This window comes from Hemiscyllium ocellatum, chromosome 47, assembly GCF_020745735.1.
Source record: "Hemiscyllium ocellatum isolate sHemOce1 chromosome 47, sHemOce1.pat.X.cur, whole genome shotgun sequence".
NCBI lineage: Eukaryota > Metazoa > Chordata > Chondrichthyes > Orectolobiformes > Hemiscylliidae > Hemiscyllium > Hemiscyllium ocellatum.
The window spans coordinates 8645728-8658512 of NC_083447.1; the positions used below are offsets into that span (position 1 = coordinate 8645728).

Sequence of the window (12785 nt, forward strand, 5' to 3'; positions counted from 1 at the left end):
ACTGTCCTCTATCAAACACCCCCAGGACAGGGACAGCACAGGGTTAGATCCGGAGTGAGGTCTGCTCTAAGATGGATTTCTAATTGTATGACCTGCTGAGGGAGAGAGTGTAACATCAGGAAGTGGAGTGGGTTGGAAATAAAACATTGCTGCTGCTATGTCGCATGAAATAAATGTTTTTTTTTACAAAAACATTCGACCTTGAGATGTGGAAAGCTCTGCATTAAACGCCTGTCCTTTAATGACCCCTTGAGAAGGTGCCCCAGTTGCTGTAGTCCCTGTTGCTGGGTCTCTCACACACACACACACACAGTGCTGTTGGGGAGACGGGTGCTGAGAGTGGAAGCGCCTGAGAGAGAGCAGTGATCCGGGAAGGAGGGGGTTAACACTGCTCTCTGATGGATGAAAAACTCAGGTCTTTGAGAAAAGCTTACTGGACGCCCGGAGACTCTGTAAGCCGCTTCCTGTTTCTCAGACTCTATTGTCACAACTTGACAGTGGTCTTTCAAACAGTGTATAACAGGTTAGGCACAGGGTCCTGTGTCCCTGGTTCTCACTGTACAGTGAGAGAGAGAGAGAGAGAGCAGGAGGAAGGATAACTGATAAACACAGGAGGAGAGAGACAAACGTAGCACCTGGTGCAGGACCTGGAGGCGACCATGAAATTTGGAAGTGACTTTGTAATTCTCGCACTGAAGTATAAGACTGACTGTGAATCCAGCTGAGCTCAGGGTCTGGGTGAGTGATGCCAAGTTTCGGCTGAGGGTGCTGCTGGAGAAAGGTTTTGTGAAAAAAAAAGGAGAAATGCTTGACTGAATAACAACTTGCTGCTGAACCGAAGAACCGGCTGCTGTTGGCAAACGCAGAGATTGGAACTAAACAGCCTGGCACCATGGGGCAGAGGGAGTTCAGAGCATGGGAGTGAATTGGCCCAGCTCCTGTCATCATCTGGGACTCTGCACAGTCCACCGGGGACTCTCCACCACATCGAGCCGCAACTTCGACTTTTAAGGTCATTTTTATTTGCTTTTAAATTACTTTTATCGCAGTCGGAGCTGTCACAGAGGGAAGGGAGGAAATGAGGGAATTGATGCTTTCTAACTGTGCTGACCTTTCCATTAAATTTCACAACGTGCAGATTTCCAGACAACTAAAGCTTCCAGATTTCCCTCTAACTAGATATAATATTTTGATTTTTTTTGACTCCTGGATGTCAGTTTGTTCTTTCTCTTCCCCCCACCCCCCTTCTCCCTCTCTCTTTCTCTTCTCTCTCTCTTTCTCATTTTCTCTTTCTCTTTTTTCTCTTTCTTTTATCTCTCCCTCTCTTTCCCCTCTCTTTCTTTCTCCCCTCTCTCTCTCTTTCTCTCTCTCTTTCTCTCTCCCTCTCTTTTTCTCTTTCTCTCTTTCTCTCTCCTCTTTTTTCTTTCTCCTCTTTCTCTCTCCCTCTCTCTTTTTCTTTCTCCTCTCTCTCCCTCTCTTTTTCTTTATTCTCTCTTTCTCTCTCTCTTTTTCTTTCTCTTTTTCTTTCTCTTTTTCTTTCTCTTTCTCTCTCTCTTTCTCTCTCTCTTTTTTTCTCTTTCTCTCCCCCCTCTCCCCTTTCTTTTTTTCTCTCTCTATCCCTCTGTTTTTCTCTCCCTCCCTCTCTTTTTCTTTCTCTCTCTCCCTCTCTCTCTTTTTCTTTCTCTCTCTCACACTCACTCTCTCGCTCTGTATCTATCTTTCTCTCCCTCTCTCTCCTCCTTTGACTGCTCTCCTCCACCTCTGGCATTCTCTGTCCCAAACCCTTGTTGATACTTTGCGTCCGAGTGTGTCGAGAGGAGCTCGGGTGACATGTTTGAGATGATATGGGGTTGGGGAGGGAGATTCTGGATGTGGAGGGAAACCAGGGTCCCCCTAAGTTAGGATCACGAGCTCCAAGGCGTTTACGCAGACTGCCGACAGACACTCGGCCCTCCCCTCTGATCCTCTCCCACCCTAGGCTCCCTCTCCATCATTACCGAAGGGGATGGTAACCATTTTCAAACCATGAACTGTGGCAGAGACGTTTTGGAAGCACTGAGAGAGGGAGACACTGATACTTTTTGGCTGAGGGGTTTAAGAACAAGCAGGCATTGAATAAATGAAGTAGGCCAATCAGCCCCTCCGGTCCACCTATCCCTGAGAGTTCTTTGCTCATGAAGAAACTATCCAACTCTGCCTTAGAACACCCAAAGGCTTTGCTTCCACCACTGCCTTTTGAGGAAGCACTTTCCAAAGACTCCATCGAATCCCTATAGTGTGGAAACAGGCCCTTCGGCCCAACAAATCCACACCGAAGAGTAACCCACCCAACACCCTTCCTGAGTGTTGCTGAATAAAGAGACCTTGGAGTGCAGGTTCATAGCTCCTTGAAAGTGGAGTCGCAGGTAGATAGGATAGTGAAGAAGGCGTTTGGTATGCTTTCCTTCATTGGTCAGAGTATTGAGTACAGGAGTTGGGAGGTCATGTTACAGCTGTACAGGACATTGGTTAGGCCACTGTTGGAATATTGCATGCAATTCTGGTCTCCTTCCTATCGGAAAGATGTTGTGAAACTTGAAGAGGTTCAGAAAAGATTTACAAGGATGTTGCCAGGGTTGGAGGATCTGAGCTACAGGGAGAGGCTGAACAGGCTGGGGCTGTTTTCCCTGGAGCGTCGGAGGCTGAGGGGTGACCTTATAGAGGTTTATAAAATCATGAGGGGCATGGATAGGATAAATAGACAAAGTTTTTTCCCTGGGGTCGGGGAGTCCAGAACTAGAGGGCATAGGTTTAGGGTGAGAGGGGAAAGATATAAAAGAGACCCAAGGGGCAACGTTTTCACACAGAGGGTGGTACGTGTATGGAATGTGTGGCCAGAGGAAGTGGTGGAGGTGGTACAATTGCAACATTTTAAGAGGCATTTGGATGGGTATATGAATAGGAAGGGTTTGGAGGGATATGGGCCGGGTGCTGGCATTGGGACTCGATTGGGTTGGGATATCTGGTCAGCATGGACAGGTTGGACCGTAGGGTCTGTTTCCGTGCTGTACATCTCTATGACTCTATTGGCCCATAACTAATGAGGAGTCAACCACATCGCTGTGTCAGGAGCAATGTTTTCCAAATGTTTTCCCCACATTGTGACCCTATAATCTATTTTAGAATCCCTACAGTGTGGAACCAGACCCTTCAGCCCAACAAGTCCACACCGACCCTCTGAAAAGTATCCCACCCAAACCTGTTCTTTTATATTTACCCCTGACTAAAGCACGTAACTTATGCATCCCTGAAAACTATGGGTCAATTTGGCATGGTCAATTCACCTGCCCTGCATATCTTTGGACTGTGGGAGGTAACCAACACAGACAAGGGGAGAATGTTCAAACTCCACACAGTGACTCGACGCTGGAATTGAACTTGGGTCCCTCAGTGCTAACCACTGAAGCCACCGTGCCGCCCCCAAAGACTCATGGTCCTTCTTGAGAAAACATTTATCCGTGTCTCTTTCTGAAATGGACAAGCCTTCAGTTTTGAACAATGAGCCCTGGTCCCAGATTTTCCAGCACGCAGGAACATCCTTTTCCCACATGCACCCTCAGGATCCGAAACAAGGAAAACAGAAATGGATGGAGAAACTCAGCAGGTCTGGCAGCGTCCTCAGAGAGAGAAAAACATAGGCAAGAGACCAACGAGCTTTCCAGCTCACATTCCTCAGATACAAGCTCAGACTGTTTGACCTCGCCTGAAAAGGCAACCCACTTACTCCAGGTATTAGTCTGGTAGACCCTTCGCCCAAATGTGGCTCAGTGGTTAGCATTGCTGCCTCACAGCACCAGGGACCCGGGTTCGATTCCAGCCGCGGTCGACTGTGTGAAGTTTGTACATTCTCCCCGTGTCTGCGTGGGTTTCCTCCCACAACCCCAAAGATGTACAGGTTGGGGTGAATTGGCTGTGCTAAATTGCCTACAGCGTTCAGGGCTGTGTAGGTTTTGCTGGATTAGTTATGGGAGAAACAAGGTTACAGGGATAGGGTCGGTAGGGTGTGGATCTGTATGGGGTGCTTTTCGGAGGGTCGGCATGGACTCAATGGGCCGAATGGCTGACTTTCATATTGTGAGGATTCTAATACATTTACATCCCTCCTTAAATAAGGTAACTGCTACTGTTCAAGGTACTCCAAACGTGGCCTCTCCTGCACCCTGTGTTTCTGAAGGCTAATCCCTTTACTTTTGTAATCTATTTCCCTCACCATGGAATTGGTTTAAGTCTGTTGGAAAAATGTAGACCAGATCCTTGTCTGTTCTCTCTCAGCTGGTGGTTAAGACGCAGAATGCACTGTTTGAGAGTGTGGTGGAGGCATGGTTAACTGAAGTATTTGCAAAAGAGTTGGATGATTATCACATAGAGACATAGAGCTGTGCAGCATAGAAACCGACCCTTCGATCCAAATTATCCATGCTGACCAAATATCCCAACCCAATCTACTCCCACCTGCCAGCACTTGGCCCATATCCCTCTAAACCCTTCCTATTCATATTCCCATCCAGATGCCTTTTAAATGCTGTAATTGTACCAGCCTCCACCACTTCCTCTGGCAGCTCATTCCATACACGCACCACTGTCTGCATGAAAAAGTTGCCCCTTAGGTCCCTTTTATATCTTTCCCCTCTCACCCTAAACCTATACTCTCTAGTTCTGGTCTCCCCGACCCCAGGGAAAAGGCCTTTTCTATTTACCATATCTGTGCCCCTCATCATTTTATAAACCTCTATAAGGTCACCCCTCAGCCTCTGACGCTCCAGGGAAAACAGCCCCAGCCTGTTCAGCCTCTCCCTATAGCTCAGACCCTACAACCCTGGCAACATCGTTGTAAATTTTTTCTGAACCCTTTCACATTTGCACGTTCTCCCTGTGTCTGCGTGGGTTTCCTCCAGGTGCTCCAGTTTCATCCCACAGTCCAAAGATGTGCGGGTCAGGTGAATTGGCCATGCTAAATTGCCCGTCGTGTTAGGTGGGGGGTAAATGTAGGGGTATGGGTGGGTTGCGCTTCAGTGGGTCGGTGTGGACTTGTTGGGCCGAAGGGCCTGTTTCCACACGGTAAGCAATCTAATCTAATCTAATTTCATAACACCCTTCTGATAGGAAGTGAAGGAAAGTAGTCACAAGGCAATGGGGAAGCGAATGGGGGATACGGCACTTACCTGATCGGGTATCTAGGGGGGTCTGATGACTCGCTTGAAGGTCCCTGCCCAAGTCCCCGGGGCAATTAATGACATGAAATGGGGGAACGGAAGGGTGACCGCTTAGCACAAGCCTTTACTCTCCATGCCCTCGCACCTCCCCCCAGATATTTCTCCTCACAACCTTCACCCAGTGATTCCAAACGTCCTCCTATAAGAAGAAAACTAACATCTCTTTGGTGAGGTTCTTCACTGTTGAGCAGGCCTAGGCCTCTGATTGGCCTTCAACTTCACACAGAACGGGACTCCAGTTGAACGAGGTACCTGATAGGCCGAGAGGCCTGTCAGGCACTAGTCAGGCACCCGATGGGGGCTTTCTTGATGGTGGTGAGCTGGTGGGGTGGTTAGTCACCAATGAAGAGGCAAGAGTCAGGATAGAACAGGGTGCTATAGTCTGAGGTCTTCCAGCCAGGTAGAAACAGCCTCCCCGTGTCCACCACATCAAGTCCGCTCAGAATTTGACAGAGTGATACAGCACGGAAACAGCTCTCCCGGTCCACCTCGTCTGAGGGCAAAGACCTTTGCTATTCACGTTACCTATACCCTTCATGATTTTATAAACCTCTATAAGGTCACCCTTCAACCTCCGATGCTCCAGGGAAAATAGCCCCAGTCTATCCATCTCCTTATGACTCAAACCATCTAGTTTTAAAGTGAAAAGCAAAGGTCCTTTCCCTATCCATACCCCTCATGAATTTATAAACCTCTGTAAGGTCACCCCCTCAACCTCCTACACTCCAGGGAATACAGTCCCAGCCTCTCTCTATAGCTGAAACCCTCTGTTCTTGGCAAGATCCTGGTAAATCTCTTCTGAACCCTCTCCTTGTTTCCATCTTTATTTCAAAACTACACTTTATTCATGAAAATATCTATATATTCATCTGCAGTCACTAGAGCAGTTTGATTGTGTACAGTCTTAGCAGATTGAGAACAACTAAACACTGGCGTTTGACTCTCCCACCATTTCCAACGAACCCAAAATCACACCTTTCTTATGCTACATATTTATATGTTTTGAGGCACTGATTATCTTACTATTTTTGTTTGCACCCACCCTACACCACTGCTTCAGAGCAGAATATATCAGCCATTTGACCTAATCTCAATCCATAAGGCAGCCCTCTCTTCTCGGGGACGAATGCGTTCTACATCCAATTTTACCCCCACCGCTCAGCAAATTGTAGAACAGTGTGGAAGCAGGCCGTTCAGCCCGTTGAGTTCACATCCTCTCTCTGTAAATCCCATGGCTAACACACTTAGCCTGCACACTGCAGGGCAATTGAGCACAGCCAGTCCACCCTAACCTGCACATCTTTGCACTGTGGGAGTTGACCCACACAGACACGGGGAGAACACGCAAACTCCACACAGACAGTTGCCCAAGGGTGGAATCGAACCCAGGTCCCTGGCGCTGTGAGGCTGCAGCGCTAACCACTGAGTCACCTCAGGTTCTATCTGCTCGCTGATTCAAAGATCTTTATGAAGCTGCCCGGGGATTAAGCCTAAAAGGATCTATAGATCAATACAGACTGATGGAATGTGTTAAAATTCATCCAGTGAAGTTGGAATAGACTTGATTAGATTAGATTAGATTAGATTACTTACAGTGTGGAAACAGCCCTTCGGCCCAACAAGTCCACACCGACCCGCCAAAGCGCAACCCACCCATACCCCTACATTTACCCCTTACCTAACACTATGGGCAATTTAGCATGGCCAACTCACCTGACCTGCACATCTTTGTGACTGTGGGAGGAAACCCACGCAGACACGGGGAGAACGTGCAAACTCCACACAGTCAGTCGCCTGAGTCGGGAATTGAACCCGGGTCTCGGGCGCTGTGAGGCAGCAGTGCTAACCACTGTGCCACCGTGCCGCCCAAAAGTTGAACCAATTGTCTGATAGAGTGTTGTGCCTGGGAGACAAGGGAGAGTTGGGTAGATGAACAATGGCTTATTAATATGACAACTCACCCGTGGACCTGATAAAGTGAGGATTACACTCGGAACGGCACGGCTTTATTTAGATTAGGTCCCTTCGAAGCAGCAGACTGCTTCTTTGTTCATTTTCTGGGTTTTTTTTCTGCGTTTACGTGATGCATTTGCTGAGGTCAGTTCAGAAGGACTTTTGTTTACTCCAGTGTGCCTGAGATTACACGGGGAGGGTCGCACATGTAAATCTTAAATCCCCACGCTCGGTATTTTCTGTTCATCTCCACAATAACAGGTCCTGGTTGGTAATTAACTTTATATTCACACAAGGTCAAGAGAGGGTGGAGTTGGCAACCCAACTTATATCAGACAGCATGGAAACAGGCCCTTCAGCCCAGCCCGTCCAAACTGACCAGATATCCCAACCAAAGTCCCGTTTGCCAGCATTTGACCCATATTCCTCTAAACTCTTCCTATCCATGTACCTGTTCCAAATGTCTTTTAAATGTTGTAATTGTACCTGCCTCTACCACTCCCTCTGTTAGAGACAAAAAAATACACAGATGCTGGATTCCAAGGTAGACAAGCAGAAGGCTGGAGGAACACAGCAAGCCAGACAGCATCAGGAGGGACAGGCAGGAGGCTGGGGGAACACAGCAAGCCAGGCAGCATCAGGAGGGACAGGCAGGAGGCTGGGGGAACACAGCAAGCCAGGCAGCATCAGGAGGGACAGGCAGGAGGCTGGGGGAACACAGCAAGCCAGGCAGCATCAGGAGGGACAGGCAGGAGGCTGGGGGAACACAGCAAGGCAGGCAGCATCAGGAGGGACAGGCAGGAGGCTGGAGGAGCACAGCAAGGCAGGCAGCATCAGAAGGGACAGGCAGGAGGATGGGGGAACACAGCAAGGCAGGCAGGAGGCTGGGGGAACACAGCAAGGCAGGCAGCATCAGGAGGTGGGGAAGTCGACATTTTGGGTGTAACCTTTCCTCAGGACCTTCTCTAAGCACCTGAAATGCTTCAGTTTCTCCACAGTTCTTATCGTTATTCTCAAATCCCTCCATGACCTCCCATCCTCCCCAACTCTGTAACTTTCTTCTGTCCTGCAACCCTCCAAGAGGGAGTTTAGAAAGATGAGGGGGTTCTAATTGAAACATACAGAACACTGAATGGCCTGGACAGAGTGGATGTTGGGAAGATGTTTCCATTGATAGGAGAGACTTGGACCCGAGGGCACAGCCTTAGAGTAAAGGGAAGACCTTTTAGAACAGAGAGAAGGAGAAACTTCTTCAGCCAGACAGCAGGGAATCTATGGAATTCATTGCCGTGGAGGCTGGGTCATTGAGTATATGTAAGACTGAGATAGATCCGTTCCTCCAGCCCATTCTCCCCCTCACCCTTGGTAATCAAGAACCTATCAGCCATGATTGAATGGCAGAGCAGATTCGATGGGATGAATGGCCTAATTTCTGCTCCTGTGTCCTTATGGTCTAAGATATCTGCGCTCTGCAAATTCTCCCAGTCTCACGTGCATTGCGAATTTTAATTGCTTCAGTGTTGGCATTACCGAAGTACTGGGAGTACCCTCCATTAACGCTCTCTGCCTCTCCTTCCACCTTTTGAAAAACTCATTAAAACCTCCTTGGTTGGCCAAGCTTTTGGTCACCTGACCTAAACAATTGCCTCATGTGACTCCATACCCTACAGCTTCAGAGAAGGACCTTGGCAACCTTCATTACACTAAAGGTGCTACACAAATAGAAACTGTTGCTTTGTACCCTGGAAGAGTCATTATTTTTGAACTGCAACTTAGTAGAGAATCCCTGCAGTGTGGAAGCAGGCCATTCAGCCCATTGAGTCCACACTGACCCTCTGAAGAGCACTCCACCCTATCCTGTGACGCTACGTTTTCCCATGGCTAACCCACCTAGCGTACACATCCCTGGCCACTAAGGGGCAATTTAGTATGACCAATCCACCCTAACCTGTAGGAGGAAACCCACGCAGACATGGGGAGAACATGCAAACTCCACACAGACAGTCACCCGAGGCTGGAATCGAACCTGGGACCCTGGGCCGGCAGTGTTAACCACTGAGCCATCACACAACAGAATTTCGCTGACTCTCTCATCCACTCCACACCTGCTCGACTCTCTCTGATATTATGTTTTCGAGTTTTCTTCTCCCTGTCGTGCCCTTTCTAAGCTCCTGGATCACAAAATGGAAACCAGGGGCAGAGCTAATCAAGAGGCAGCACAGTGGCTCAGTGGTTAGCACTGCTGCCTCACAGTGCCAGGGACCTGGGTTCGATTCCACCCTCGGGTGACTGTCTGTCTGTGTGGAGTTTGCACGTTCTCCCTGTGTCTGCGTGGGTTTCCTCCGGGTGCTCCGGTTTCCTCCCACAGTCCAAAGTTGTGCAGGTTAGGGTGGATTGGCCGTGCTAAATTGCCCAGAGTGTTCAGGGATGTATAGGTTAGGCGCATTAGTCAGCAGTAAATGTAGGGCAATGGATCTGGGTGGGTTACTCTTCGGAGGGTCGGTGTGGACTTGTTGGGCTGAATGGCCTGTTTCCATACTTAAGGGAATCTGTGATTCTAAGAGGCGGGTTTTCAGGATTTGGGGGCAATAGGAGCAGATTAAGCGACATTACATTCGTATAGCGTCTGTCACAGCTGTAGGATATCTTAAGCTCCTTTGGCATGTCGGAATCAACTTGTTCACAGGAAAAGCGCCCACAAACCGCAGATAAGCAGATCATCCTTTTGTGATTTGTGATATTGAATGAAGGACAAATATTGGTCCAGGTCACCAGAGGGAAACCACCTCTGTCTTGCTTCAAAATAGTGAGTGTTTTTAAAACTTAGGAGCGTAAGTGGGCTATTGGGCCCCTTTTAGTCTGCTCTGTGCTATCTTCCTGTATTAGCCCAACACATCTCAGCATCTTTAATACCTGATCATACCAGGGGTTGTAGCTGAACATCTCAGGTGGGTGGGGGCTTCTCTAGTCATGTGATTTTTGCTCCCTAGTTTCAAGCATCGGTCTTGACCCCATGACCTTATGTCTCTGAACCACGACTGACCCTGTGAGACCGCTTAGAAACCAGGAGGGGATCACAAGGAGTTCTAAACCATGAAGCACCCCGTCTCTTTCCTCTGCCTATCCCTCCATGCCGCTGAGGTTATACCTTTGAGGTGCTGTAGAGAGAGAGAGAGAAAATAGGAGCAGGAGTAGGTCATTCGGCCCTTCAAGCCTGCTCTCCCATTCAATAGGATGGTGACCGATTATCCATCTTAGTCCCCGCTTTCTCCCTAAATACCCTTTGATCTTTCCGTGCTGTATGACCCGATAACAGACCCTTGGGCCAAAGGGCCTGTTTCCACACTGTAAGTAATCTAATCTAATCTAATAACCTCGTCCGACCCCTCCTTGAAACATTCAATGTTTTGGCCTCAAACCGCTTTCTGTGGCGGAGAATTCAACAGGCTCCCCCGCTCTCAGGGTGAAGACATTCCGGCTCATCCCAGTCCAACCTCTAATCCTTAGACTGTGACACCCGCCAACCCCTCCCCCCACGCCCCTCCACTGGGGTCTGAACTCCCTGGGACATCAGAAACATCCTTCCTGTCTTTATGCTGTCTAATGCTGTTAGAACACTGTAGATTTCTATGAGATTCCCCCCCGACCTCCATCTCTTCACATCTCCAGTTAATATAGTCCTTACCGATCCAGTCTCTCTTTGAGCATCTAGGACCTACAAGAACGGCCAACCATTGCCAGTTCTTCCCAATAATTACCCAATTCTCCACGTACTTCTGCCCTCCCTGAGTAGCCTCTCCTTCATATTCACCAATGGCCAAGAACAACCAATAAATTTCACTGTGGCTCTTCCAAAACCTTGTGGTACGCTGGGTAGCGTCCCTGCCTCTGAGCCCTCAGTTCAAGCCCCACTCCAGCAACGTGGCAGTCAATTCTCAAAGTGTGGCCAATCCTTCCAGGTCTCAGCAGGCTGTAAAAGTTGAGCTTCTCCCTTTATTATTCGTTATGTCAGACTATAACACGCACGTGAACGTGGAGAGTCTCCTCAGGGTGAACTGCAACTCAACACCATCACCTTCTAAAACTGCATCTTGGACCTAAAGTCACACAGCATGGAAACAGACCCTTCGGTCCAACCAGCCTATCATCCCAAACTAGGCTAGTCCCACCCGCCCGCTTCTAGACCAGATCCTTCCAGATGGAAGTTCATTCCACACGTGAGCCACCCTCTGTGTTTTCAAATAAAAGTACTCCTCATGTGTTTTATATCTCTCTCCTCTCACCTTAAAACTGTGCTCACTCATCTTGAAGTCCCCGTCCCAGGGTAAAGATCTTTGCCATTCACCTGACCTGTACCCCTCATGTCTTTATTAACCTCTTCAAGGACAGGTCTCAACGGGCGGCACGGTGGCACAGTGGTTAGCACTGCTGCCTCACAGCACCAGGGAGCTGGGTTCAATTCCCGACTCAGGTGACTGACTGTGTGGAGTTTGCACATTCTCCCCGTGTCTGCGTGGGTTTCCTCCGGGTGCTCCGGTTTCCTCCCACGGTCCAAAGATGTGCGGGTCAGGTGAATTGGCCATGCTAAATTGCCCATAGTGTTAGGTAAGGGGTAAATGTAGGGGTATGGGTGGGTTGCGCTTCGGCGGGTCGGTGTGGACTTGTTGGGCCGAAGGGCCTGTTTCCACACTGTAAGTCTAAACTAAACTAAACTCTCCCGCTCCAAGGATAAAACGGTCCCGTCCTACCAAGCCTCTGCTTATAACTCAAGCCTTCTATTCCTGGCAACATCCTGGTAAATCTCTTCTGATCCCTCTCTGTATTGATAATGTCCTTCCTGTAACAGGACGACCAGAACTGGACACCGTTTTACCGAAGAGGCCTCGCCAACATCCTGTACAATCTTGACATGACTTACTAACATAAAGTTCGGAGTTGGGCCATTTGGCCCTTCGAGCCTGTTCTGCCATTTGAAATGGGTTCATTTGTGAGGGATTGGGAAGATTAGGAGTGGATGGGGAATGGGGTGGGGAAGCACACGGTTCAGTCACTGTAAACTGGGGTGTTTTATTGAGCAGGAAAGGCTCTATGTAAATGAAATTCGGCCTGTTTTACCTGATGCCACCTTATTGAGGCCAAGTTCTTGCCAGTTCCCATGGCAAACTGGTATGAAGTCACCAGACCCTAGGAATGCCATCTCTATTTGGATTTTTTAATAAGAAATTCCTGCCTCCACCTACCCAACCATGTCAAATAGCCCTTTGCTTTCTGTCCTCAAGACAATTTCAGACAAAGTGGGGTGGGGGATTGTGGGGAGGAGGGAGGCATTGTTATTTTAATCCCCTGGTGATTGTTTCTCCATCTTTTCTGGGGCGGGGGCTGGGGTGTTACTGTGGAATGCAAGTAGTTGCTAGAAGACCATTCCTGCCCTCGCTAGGGCAAGTGAAGACGATATTAGGATGGAAAGAACATTCTGGAAGCACACAGCAGGTGGGGAAGGGGGGGGGGGGTCAGGCAATGAGAAAAACACCACCTCCCCACCAGGGTTCATGTTTCAGATCATGTTGTGGGATCGAGAAA

The 12785-nt window shown here is 48.7% G+C and overlaps 1 protein-coding gene across 1 annotated transcript in view; it reads left to right on the plus strand.

Moving 5' to 3' along the window:
- Window positions 1–324: 324 nt before the first annotated feature.
- LOC132836600 (G-protein coupled receptor 4-like) overlaps window positions 325–12785 on the plus strand; it is an 83878-nt gene continuing 71417 nt past the window's right edge. The window contains exon 1 of the mRNA XM_060855986.1: window positions 325–1012. The gene's annotated coding sequence lies outside the window, so the exon portion shown is untranslated. The remainder of the gene's footprint in view (window positions 1013–12785) is intronic.